Below are 12,266 nucleotides of genomic sequence, written 5' to 3'. Positions count from 1 at the left end.
ACTATATGGATCTTTACTGGTAAAGTAATGTCTCTACTTTTTAATATACTGACTAGGTTTACCATAGCTTTTCTTCCAAGAAGCGTCTTTTAATTTCATGGCTGCAGTCACCATCTGCAGTGATTTTGGAACACAAGAAAATGAAGTCTGTCACTCCTTTCATTGTTTTGCCATCTATTTGCCATGAAGTAATGGGACTGGATGCCATGATCTGCATTTCTTGAGTGTTGAGGTTTTAGCCAGCTTTCTCACTCTCCTCATTCTTCATCAGGAGGCTCTTTAGTTCCTCTTTACTTTCTGCCATAAGGATGATGTCATCTGCATATCTGAGGTTATTGATATTTCTCCCTGCAATGTTGATTCCAGCTTGTGCTTCATCTAGCCCAGCATTCCACATGATGTAGTCTGCATGTAAGTTAATAAGCAGGGTGACAATATACAGCCTTGATGTACTCCTTTCCCAATTTGGAACCAGTTCATTATTCCATGTCTGGTTCTAACTGCTGCTTCTTGACCTGCATACAGGTTTTTTCAGGAGGCAGGTCAGTTGGTCTGGTATTCCCATCTCTTGAAGAATGTCCCACAGTTTGTTGTGATCCACACAGTCAAAGGCTTTAGCATAGTGAATGAAGCAGAAGTAGATGATTTTCTGGTATTCCCTTGCTTTTTCTGTGATCCAACTGGATGTTGGCAATTTGTTCTGGTTCCTCTGCCTTTTCTAAATCCAGCTTGTACATCTGGAAGTTCTCGGTTCACATACTGTTGAAATCTAGCTTGGAGAATTTTGAGCATGACCTTGCTAGCTAGTGATATGAGTCCAATTATGTGGTAATCTGAACATTCTTTGTCATTGCCCTTCTTTGGGATTGGAATGAAAACTGACCTTTTCCAGTCCTGTGATCACACCTAATAGCAGTGCTATACTAGCATTAGAATGACAGCTATTCTACATGAATACTAAGAAAAATTAAAATTATACCTCAATGGTATAAAATTAATCCTCCATTAAATTAATAGATTATAGAAAAACTCAACATTCTCTAAATGAAGAAAATAAAACTCCCTCTTTCAACAATGCAGTAGTAGTCATTCTGTCCATTATAAAATTTAAAATTATCATATATGCTAAGAAATAGCATATATTTATGCTATTATGTTATTCACCCATAACCCAGAGAATAAACAGTTAACAAAAACACATTCAGTGATAACACAGCTGATGGAATTAGCAGATAAGGACACTAAAGCGTCACACTTAAGTACTTCATTTCAGTTCAGTTCAGTCTCTCAGTTGCATCTGACTCTTTGCGGCCCCATGAATTGCAGCACGCCAGGCCTCCCTGTCCATCACCAACTCCCAGAGTTCACTCAAATTCAGGTCCATCGAGTTGGTGATGCCATCCAGCCATCTCATCCTCTGTCGTTCCCTTTTCCTCCTGCCTCCAATCCCTCCCAGAATCAGTCTTTTCCAAAGAGTCAACTTTTCGCATGAGGTGGCCAAAGTACTGGAGTTTCAGCTTCAACATCAGTCCTTCCAATGAACATCCAGGACTGACCTCCTTCAGAATGTACTGGTTGGATCTCCTTGCAGTCCAAGGGACTCTCAAGAGTCTTCTCCAACACCACAGTACAAAAGCACCAATTCTTCGGCGCTCAGCCTTCTTCACAGTCCAACTCTCACATCCATACATGACTACTGGAAAAACCATAGCCTTGACTAGATGGACCTTTGTTGGTAAAGTAATGTCTCTGCTTTTGAGTATGCTATCTAGGTTGGTCATCACTTTCCTTCCAAGGAGTAAGCGTCTTTCAATTTCATGGCTTCAATCACCATCTGCAGTGATTTTGGAGCCCAGAAAATAAAGTCTGACACTGTTTCCACTGTTTCCCCATCTATTTCCCATGAAGTGATGGGACCAGATGCCATGATCTTTTTTTTCTGAATGTTAAGCTTTAAGCCAACCTTTTCATTCTCCTCTTTCACTTTCATCAAGAGGCTTTTTAGTTCCTCTTCACTTTCTTCCATAAGGGTGATGTCATCTCCATATCTGAGGTTATTGATATTTCTCCCGGCAATCGTGATTCCAGCTTGTGCTTCTTCCAGCCTAGCATTTCTCTTGATGTACTCTGCAAATAAGTTAAATAAGCAGGGTGACCATATACAGCCTTTACATACTCCTTTTCCTATTTGGAACCAGTCTGTTGTTCCATGTCCAGTTCTAACTGTGGCTTCCTTACCTGCATATAGGTTTCTCAAGAGGCAGCTCAGGTGGTCTGGTATTCCCATCTCTTTCAGAATTTCCTACAGTTGATTGTGATCCACACAGTCAAAGGCTTTGGCATAGTCAATAAAGCAGAAATAGATGTTTTTCTGGAACTCTCTTGCTTTTTCCATGATCTAGTGGATGCTGGCAATTTGATCTCTGGTTCCCCTGCCTTTTCTAAAACAGCTTGAACATCTGGAAGTTCACGGTTCACGTATTGCTGAAGCCTGGCTTGGAGAATTTTGAGCATTACTTTACTAGCGTGTGAGATGAGTGCAAATTGTGTGCTAGTTTGAGCGTTCTTTGGCATTGCCTTTTTTGGGGGATTCGAATGAAAACTGACCTTTTCCAGTCCTGTGGCCACTGCTGAGTTTTCCAAATTTGCTGGCATATTGAGTGCAGCACTTTGACAGCATCATCTTTCAGGATTTGAAATAGCTCCACTGGAATGCCATCACCTCCACTAGCTTTGTTCGTAGTGATGCTTTCTAAGGCCCACTTGATTTCACATTCCAGCATGTCTGGCTGGCTCTGGGTGAGTGATCACACCATCGTGATTATCTTGGTCATGAAGATCTTTTTTGTACAGTTCTTCTGTGTTAAGTACATAGATACCATTATAATGAAAGTAGAAATCAGAACAAGTAAAACAATAAAAAAGAAACAAATTAAGCTATAGAATTATAAAATACAATAATAAAATGAACAACTGACTGAATTAACTTTTTAGCATATTATTGTTGTTGTTTAGTCACTAAGTCCTGTCCTATTCTTTGTGACCCCATGGACTGTAGCCTGCCAGGCTCCTCTGTCCATGGGATTTCCCAGGCAAAAACATGTGTGGGTTGGCACACCCACCTCCAGGGCATCTTCCTTACCAGACCCAGGGATCAACCCATGTCTCCTACATTGGCAGGTGGGTTCTTTAAGCAATGAGCCATCTGAGAAGCCCCATTTAGCTGATTGGACACTAAAAAATAAAAATCAGTGAACAGATATATGTGCCAGTAGACCAATTCAGATTGTAGCATAGAAGGGAAGGCATACTGGGGGAAAAAGTATTGTTAAGCTACTACAAATACTGCCTATTGTGACCTTCAAGTATTGAGGACTGACAGATGGCAGGCACAGATGTGGGAGGGGCCAACTCACTTGAGTCCATCCTCAGCTGCCTCTTCTCTTTGGCCAGAGTGGCTCCTTCCCCATCTCTGAGACTGTAGTTCACGATTCTAAGGTTTGAGTGGTCAGGTGCTGATTTAGCCTTTAATCACATTTTCTCCTGAACTGCACTAAACCCTTTGATGCGGCAGCTTCATCAGGAGTTGGCCACAAGTTGGATGGTCTCTGTGGTTAACACTGTTTATGTGATGATGGCATGTCTATGGCCTGTCACTTGTCCATGTTCAGAAGCAACAGTCACAACTGTTACCACAAACACTCCTGGTGCATCGTCAGACTGTGTTCAGCATGGATAATATCAACATTTCAGTGGAGTGGTCAGTGAGTTATAGTCAGGGGCCAAAATGAGGCCCAGTAAAATCAAAGAATTGAAAAAAAGATCTAGAAGGAGGAAAAAAACAAACAAAACTGTTGTAACCTACCTTAATTCCATTAGATGATGTCTTGGTCTAATGGGGCCAGTTTTAAAGTATCAAAGATCATGGCTATCAGATCTGGCTTGAAATGATAAAATATGTAATGGTCTTTGATATCAGTAAGCCAAGGAAAGCTAAGTACACAGTCAAGATCTTCACCATTGTGGAAAGTACCTAAAGATTATGCCAAAGGTGTGAAAATTGAGAAAAGAAGATCCCCTGTCATGTGAAATCCTGAGGACAAAACCAGAATTAGAGTACATTTTCTCAAGCTCAAACACAAGATGTTAGCCTATGAAATTTGCTGAGTGCAAATTCCAGACTGAGTCAGCAAAGCAATAACCATGGAAAGAGAAAAAACCCTGGGTGTAGGGACAAGGACCTAGGTTGAGGCTCTATCTGAATATGAGTAGGAAGAAGGAATACAGTTTGGAATAGAAGAGTGACTTTTTAAAACAATAAAGTGTTTTTATATAAATGAAAAAGATGAAGGTTCCAGTTAAACTGCCAGCCATGGTGTGGGAGACACAGAAGGTCTGCCTTCTCAGCTTCCACTACAACTTTTATAGCAGAACTTGAATCATTCCCACAGAAACCTAGGACTGCAAGGAACAGTTTGAAATCCATGGACACAGAAACTGAAAGCCACCTCAGAATCTAGAAGTGGCATAAAATCAACAACTCTAGTGAGGCAGAAGCTGCAAGAATTTGAGTCTGATAGGCACCATTTTCAAATCTAGTTCTCAATCTCTGTGACCTTGGGAAAGAAACTACTCCTGGGTTGCAGGTTTCTGCACTTGGACGTGCGGTAAAGGGTCAGAGAGGTCACTCTTAAGTCTTTGACATAAGATGAGGCCTCCACTAAATTTCTCCCAGCGGTCTTTCTCAATTTTATTACTTTCTACTTCTTAATATTTGGGGTTAATATTCAGCTGGTACAAGCCAGCAGAGCTGTCTAGTTGTTTAAGACTGATGGAGATGTACCTGGGTCTCTGATTTTAAATATTTTGAATTTCATTCTCTCCAACACTGGACTAATGACTGCCATATACTGGGGCATATGTTATGTCAGGCATTGTATTAATACAATATACACATGAACTCATGCTATCCTCAACTTCACCCTCTGGTGGAAGTAGATTATTGCCATTTTATAAATGAGGAAACTCTAATTAGATACTTCTTCAAAGTCTTAAAGACTTCCCTGGTGGCTCAGATGGTAAAGTGTCTGCCTATAATGCAGGAGACCCAGGTTCGATCCCTGAGTTGGGAAGATCCCCTGGAGAAGGAAATGACAACCCACTCCAGTATTCTTGCCTGGAAAATGCCATGGATGGAGGAGCCTGGAGAGCTATAGTCCATGGGGTCGCAGAGTCAGACAGGACTGAGCGACTTCATTTTCCCTTTCAAAGTCTTAAACTAAGAAGTAACAGTGCTAGAATTGAGACCCAAGTCTCTTATACTCCAAGTTCTTTGATGTTTTCACTAAATCACGCTCTGTGTCTTAGCACAGATAGTCCATAAGGAGAAAGTCCTAAAACAAAGTAATGTGACCGATTATATAGTATGCAGGAAAAAACGTCTGCCAAATATATCCTGATAATGGCCGAATATCAATAGAGTTTTAAGCTGGAATTCAAGAGAACTGGGAAAAATTAAAAAAACTTATTGTACACATATGGCAAGATTTTTTTTCTGGTGTTAATTCAAACAGGCTTAAAATATAAATAGTGTCAATCCTTTAACTAGAGAAGTAAGGAAAAGATATTAGTAATTTGTTGATTTAACTAGCTTTTGCATCATTAAGTTAGATGAAGATATAGACCTTATATGAAATGACAAGAGAGTCCAAGAAAGAGCTATTAATAGTTTTAAATATTGGCTTAGTGACTAGGATATAATTATATTTTGTGTCTGTGCATTCACAGAGCATTAATTTTATGGTTAGTAGCTTATCTGCCTTTGAGCTAAAAAAGCTTTATATTTTTAATTGTGTGTCTAAATAACATGTTATGGTGAAATGATCTCCCATTAAAATGTCTGCAAGTTATTTTCTTTCTCCTGATGGCCAAAGATAAGGATGAGCATGATCTAGAGCAAAGAGGAACATCAACTATTACAGATTTTCTACTTAGCTAAAGGAAGAGATGATCTTTGATTTTCTGTTTGCTTGTTTTCGATTGAAAGGAATGCAGCTGCCCTTATATGGGGTTTTTAGAGGAAATTCAGTTCATGACTGCCTCCTCTGAATCCTCCACACTTAACTGAACATCTTAAAGGACTAAAGCTATTTTGGTTTGGAGATATGCTGCTAAGTCACTTCAGTCGTGTCCAACTAAGTCTGACCCCAGAGACAGCAGTCCACCAGGCTCCCCCATCCCTGGGATTCTCTAGGCAAGAACACTGGAGTGGGTTTCCATTTCCTTCTCCAATGCATGAAAGTGAAAAGTGAAAGTGAAGTCGCTCAGTAGTGTCTGACTCATCGCAACCCCATGGACTGCAGCCCACCAGGCTCCTCTGTCCATGGGATTTTCCAGGCAAGAGTACTGGAGTGGGGTGCCATCACCTTCTCCGTTGGAGATATGAGATAATCTTTTTCCATTTAATTCAGTTTCTGATTTTGTGGTTACAAATGAGAAAACCCAAACATCATTTTACACAGACAGTAGAATCATTGTGTTTGGTCAAAACTGGAGAAGGAAATGGCAACCCACTCCAGTCCTCTTGCCTAAACAATCCCATGGACATAGGAGCCTGGTGGTTTATAGTCCATGTGGTCTCAAAAAGTCATACATGACTGAGCAACTAAACACCAACAGTTTGGTCAAATACACTGAATTTAGTAAACTGGATTAAAGTTCTTTAAAATTGACAAAAATCCTATGAAGTCAGTAATCTCAAATATTACTAGTTTCCCACAACCCTCAGCCTTGCAGAATTATATGAAAGCTCTCCTCGCAACTGAAACCCTATTTCCAAACACATGAAAACATCCCTGGATTTTGAAGGTCTCAGAATGGCAGCAGAAGTAATCCTCTTAGTTCTCATATGGACTTAATTCCTCTTGCTTATCCAGTTTTTTTCATGCCCTACATCTAGATTCTTTTTGTGCTCTTGCAGCATTCAAAAAGAAAAGAAAAGGCAAATCCTCTTTGGAAAAATATTTGAGTTCCTATATTATGGCAGAGATAAACACTCGTTAGGTTATCACACACAGTAGCAAGACATCCTGGGAAACTAGAGTTCAAAGAGTTTCTTACCCCACCCATTAAGCAATTCAGAGGGATCCTGCTATGTAATTTGCAGTGAAAAGAACACCTTCATGAGTTAGCATGTTTCAAAATAGACTCAGGCAAAATCTGCAAGCCACGTGTCCATGTTTATCCAAGATGACAGGAATGGCTTTTCTATATCGGACTACCTCTAATTCTTTTTGCTCAGCCCTGTTCTGTTCAGACAACTAACTACTATAGGGAAATGTTAGCACAGTTAGCTTCCCAAATAAGAGAATTCTAGTGATGACCTTTATTTTTTATGCTGATTGAGTTTTCATGTGTATAATTTAAAAAATCTGGAATGCTCTTAATAAATCCATATTTCTAAACAAATTAAAATTGGCATTCCCATAATAAGAGGTCTCTATGAGGGAAATTCTGCTTGCCACAGAAATAACTGATGTTCATAATGATACCTTAGAGACTTTCAAAAGATTCTCAAGTGTGATCTGAGTCATCCAAAAATTAAACTATCAAACTATCCATTATCAAACTTTTAATCTATTATCTCTTTTACTATATATAATTATACTTTATTAAATTTTGTATTTAATTTACTATGAAATTCCTGTCCACAATCATTTCATACAACAGCAAGTATACTGAATTGAATTTTGTCTATGTATGATACAGTCTGTATAGTCAAGGGGAACCAATACTTCTTCAAAATTTAGTGTTAGTATATTTGAAAACAAGTAATTTTTTAAAATAAACATTGTCATTTAGAACAGTTTTAAATTTGCAGAAAAGTTGTTAAGATGTTGTGGGGAGTTCCCAAATACTACACACCCAGTTTCCTCTATTATTAACATCTTTCATTCAGTTCAGTTCAGTTCAGTCGCTCAGTCACGACCAGCTCTTTGCAACTCCACGAACTGCAGCACGCCAGGCCTCCCTGTCCATCACCAACTCCCAGAGTCCACCCAAACCCATGTCCATTGAGTTGATGATGCCATCCAACCATCTCATCCTCTGTCACCCCTTCTCCTCCTGCCCTCAATCCTTCCCAGCATCAGGGTCTTTTCCAATGAGTCAGCTCTTTGCATCAGGTGGCCAAAGTATTGGAGTTTCAGCTTCAACATCAGTCCTTCCAATGAACACCCAGGACTGATCTCCTTTAGGATGGACTGGTTGGATCTCCTTGCAGTCCAAGGGACTCTCAAGAGCCTTCTCCAATATCACAGTTCAAAAGCGACAATTCTTCAGTGCTCAGCTTTCTTCACAGTCCAATTCTCATATACATACAAGACGACTGGAAAAACCATAGCCTTGACTAGATGGACCTTTGTTGGCAAAGTAATATCTCTGCTTTTTAACATGCTAACTAGGTTGGTCATAACTTTCCTTCCAAGGAGTAAGTATCTTTTAATTTCATGGCTGCAATCACCATCTGCAGTGATTTTGGAGCCCCCCAAAATAAAGTCAGCCACTGTTTCCACTGTTTCCCCATCTATTTGCCATCTTTAATTAGCAGGGTGCATTTATAGTAGTTAATAAACCAACATTAATATATAATTATTATATAAAGTCCATGGTTTATAATATATTATATAATTATAATAATTATAATTATTATATAAAGTCCATAGTTCATCTATGATATAGTTGTATGGGTTTTGATAAATATCATCATTATTATATAAAGTCCATAGTTCATCTATGATATAGTTGTATGGGTTTTGATAAATATCATCATTATTAAGTATATCATCAAGTATAATGTCATCATTATTCTATCATAAGAACAGTTTTATCATCCTAAAAATCCCTTGTTCTCCACCTTTCACCCTTCCTTCCCTCCTTCCAAACCCCTGGTAACCACTGGTCTTTTATTCTCTTTTATAGTTTTGCCTTTTCCAGAATATCATACAGTAAAAATCATATAGTATGTAGACTTTTCAGACTGGCTTAGTAATACACACTTAAGTTTCCTTCATGTCTTCTTGTGGGTTGTATTGACATATTTTCCATTGTATGTATGTACCATAGTTTATCCATTCACCTATTGAAAAGAATCTTGGTTGCTTCCAAAATTTTCCAATTTTGTATAAAACTGTGTTAGAAACTTTTGTGAGTATCTATGAAGTAATTTGCTGGGGTTGTGATCGAGATCATGTTGAGCCTATATTATAAAACTGGAAGAAGTGACATCTTAACAATATCGAATCTTCTTATCCATGTACATGAAATGTCTCCATTTATTTAGATCTTTGATTTCTGTATCAGAGTTTTGTAGTTTTCTTCATATACAACTTGGTTATAACTTGCCAGATTTATACCTAAGTATTCCATGGAGGGGATAGTATAAATGATGTTACAATTTTAATTTTAAATTTCAATTGTTCATTACTGGCATATAGGAAAGAAATTGATTTCTGTATATTCACCTTATATACTGAAACCTTTCTCTAACTGCTTATTAGCTGCAGGTTGCTGATTTTTTAGGATATTTGACATAATCATGTCACCTGCAAAACAGAAAGAGTTTTATTTCTTTCTTCTATATTGGTATATCCTTTACTTCCTTTTCTTGTCTTATTGTGTTAGCTAGGACTTCCAGTATGACGCTGAATAGAGTAAAAGTGATGAGACAGGACATCTTTTCCTTTTCCTCTGGGGAAGTTACAAGTTTGTCACAGTGAACTAACTATATTATTAGCTACAGGTTTGTTGTAGAAGTTCTTTATTAAGTTGAGGAAGTTACCATCTCTGGTTTGCTGTTTTTAAATTATAAATGGGTATTAAAGTTTATTAAATGCTTTTTCTTCATGTTAGCATTATCAAATAATTTTTCTTATTTAGCCTATCAATTTAAATGGTTATATTTATTGTCTTTCAAACATTGCACCAGCATCATAAACTTGGGAGAATTTCACTAAGTTTTAATGTATGATTAACTTCATATATTATTAGACTCAGTTTGTTAGACTCAGTGATATTTTGTTGAGGATTTTTGCATCTATGTTCATGAGAGATGTGTTCACTGGATCTGAAAGTCTAGTTTGGATATGGTTTCTTTTTCTTTCAGTATTTTAAATATTTCACTCTATCCTCTACTTACTTTGATACAGGTTTTAATCAAAAGTCCTCTATAATCACGGTAAGGACAAAAAGAAGAAGAAGAATAGAAAAAAAAAAAAAAGTCTGAGTAAAAGATAAAGGAGACACTACACATGCAAAGAAAGGCTCCTTGGAGTCAAAAGTCGGAGGATAATTCCAGGTCATAATGAATCTTGCTCCTCCCAGAAACCTTCACTTTGAGATCAATCTTGGCTAAAGTGTGTGGGTGCACCCCAGGGGAGGGTCCTGAAACAAATTAAGCAGAGGGGAACAAAGCAATGTGAATGGACTAAAGGAAGACCCAGAGAACTGCCACCTTATAAAGGATTTAAACTTCCCAAAGGCGTGCCTCTCAGAGTTCACCCATGAGGCTTTCTGATTGTTGTTTTCTTTTCAATAATTTTTTACTTTACTCTTTGAAAAAAAAAAAAGAAGTCCTCTATAATTCTTATCATTGTTCCTTTATAGATAAGATTCTTCCTCATCTGTTTTTTCTAAATTTCCTTCTTTTCTTTGGTTTTCTGAAGTTTGAATAGGCTATACATAGGGTTGCACGTGTGCATACGTGTGTGTTTACGTGTGTACTGGTGTTGTATTTATCTTACTTGGTGTTATCTGAATTTCTGAATCTGTAGTTTGGTATCTGTCATTAATTTTTTGCAGTTCTCATCCATTATTACTCCAAACATTCTTCTGCTCCTTTTTCTTCTTCTGGTATGTTAGTTACATATATACTACACCTCTTGATAATTCTTCCACAGTTCTTAGATTTTCTGCTTTTTATTTTCTCTTTATATTTCAATTTGGAACGTTTCCACCTAAGCTCAATGATTCTTTCTTAGGCTGTGCTCAGCCTACCAAAGAGTCCATGAAAGGCATTCTTTATTTCTGAAATAGTGTTTTTGATTTCTACCTTTCCTACTGATTTTCCTTTGATTTTCTATCTCTCTGCTTATATTACTCATCTATTCTTACATATTGCCTACCTTTTCCATAAGAGCTCTTATCATATTGACCAGTTATTTAAAGGTTTCTGTCTGTTAATTCCAACATCTCTATCACGTCTGAGTTTGGTCCCACTGACTGCTTTGTCTGTTCAGTCCTGTTTCTCCTCTCCTTTTCCCTCCCCTCTTCTCCTTCTTCTCTCTCTCCCTTCTTTCTCTTTTTCTTTGGTTTACCTTGTGATTTTTTTATGAAAAAGCAGGCATATCATATTGGGTAATAGGAATTGAGGTTAAATATATTTTCAGTGTAATTTAGTTAGCCTAAATAGATGTTGGGCTGTGATTAATGTTTCCTGTATCTATAGACGCCAGAAGCTTCAGTCTTCTAGTACCTTTTTTTTTTCTCTCTCTCTCTTTCCTCCTAACTTTGGGCTTCCCTAAGTATTCCTCTTCAGAGACATGCTTTTCTGCTGAAACCCACTGTATTTTTACTGAAGACTTTTTGGCGTGGTACTAAAGAGTGGCAGAAAGAGAACTCTCTATAACCTTGAAATTAAAACTCAGTCTCTTAGAAGGCCTGTATCTTGGCAACATAAGCTTCACAAGTGTTTCTCCAGTGATTTAGCTTTTATTCCCCTCTTCTCCCCACTCTTTTCCCTGGTTGCTGTACTACTAATCTATTTTTGGGAAGCCTTGACCATTATTGAAAATATATCAATATTTTTCCTTCTCTTAGCTGAAATAAGAAGGCTGGAGGGGAGTTGATTTAAGAGGAATTTCTTTCCCTCACTGAGATAAGGCTTCAACATAGTCCTTTTTGCCCGAGAGTGGGTCTTTGCCATGGAAAAGGCTCTGGATATATTTCACGATGTTTTAAAAGCTATATTTTATATTTTGTTTTGCCCTGGACATTTGGGAATCCCCAGTTGGGAATCTTTCTTGGTTTTTTAGATCTCCCTGACAGATGCCTAATGTTGGTCGTAGAGGTAGACCCCATGAAATTGTAGAGGCTTCCAAGGCCATAGCCACCAGGAGATTCTAAGTCCACACTCAATCTACAGCAACTGATCAAAAGTACTATTTCAGTGTACCTCCCACTTTATGGCCCCAGTGGATTCTGTTTCAGGT

At 38.0% G+C, this 12,266-nt stretch overlaps 1 non-coding gene across 1 annotated transcript; it reads left to right on the top strand.

Moving 5' to 3' along the window:
• The first annotated feature begins 5,060 nt into the window (after nucleotides 1-5,060).
• TRNAY-AUA (transfer RNA tyrosine (anticodon AUA)) lies at nucleotides 5,061-5,133 on the top strand. The gene has a single exon. It is a non-coding gene; the product is annotated as a tRNA-Tyr (tRNA).
• The last annotated feature ends 7,133 nt before the right edge of the window (nucleotides 5,134-12,266 follow it).

The sequence above is a fragment of the Budorcas taxicolor genome, chromosome 25, assembly GCF_023091745.1.
Source record: "Budorcas taxicolor isolate Tak-1 chromosome 25, Takin1.1, whole genome shotgun sequence".
NCBI classification, from domain to species: Eukaryota; Metazoa; Chordata; class Mammalia; order Artiodactyla; family Bovidae; genus Budorcas; species Budorcas taxicolor.
Note: the sequence above shows the minus strand (reverse complement) of the source record. Positions and strands in the feature narration are given on the sequence as shown.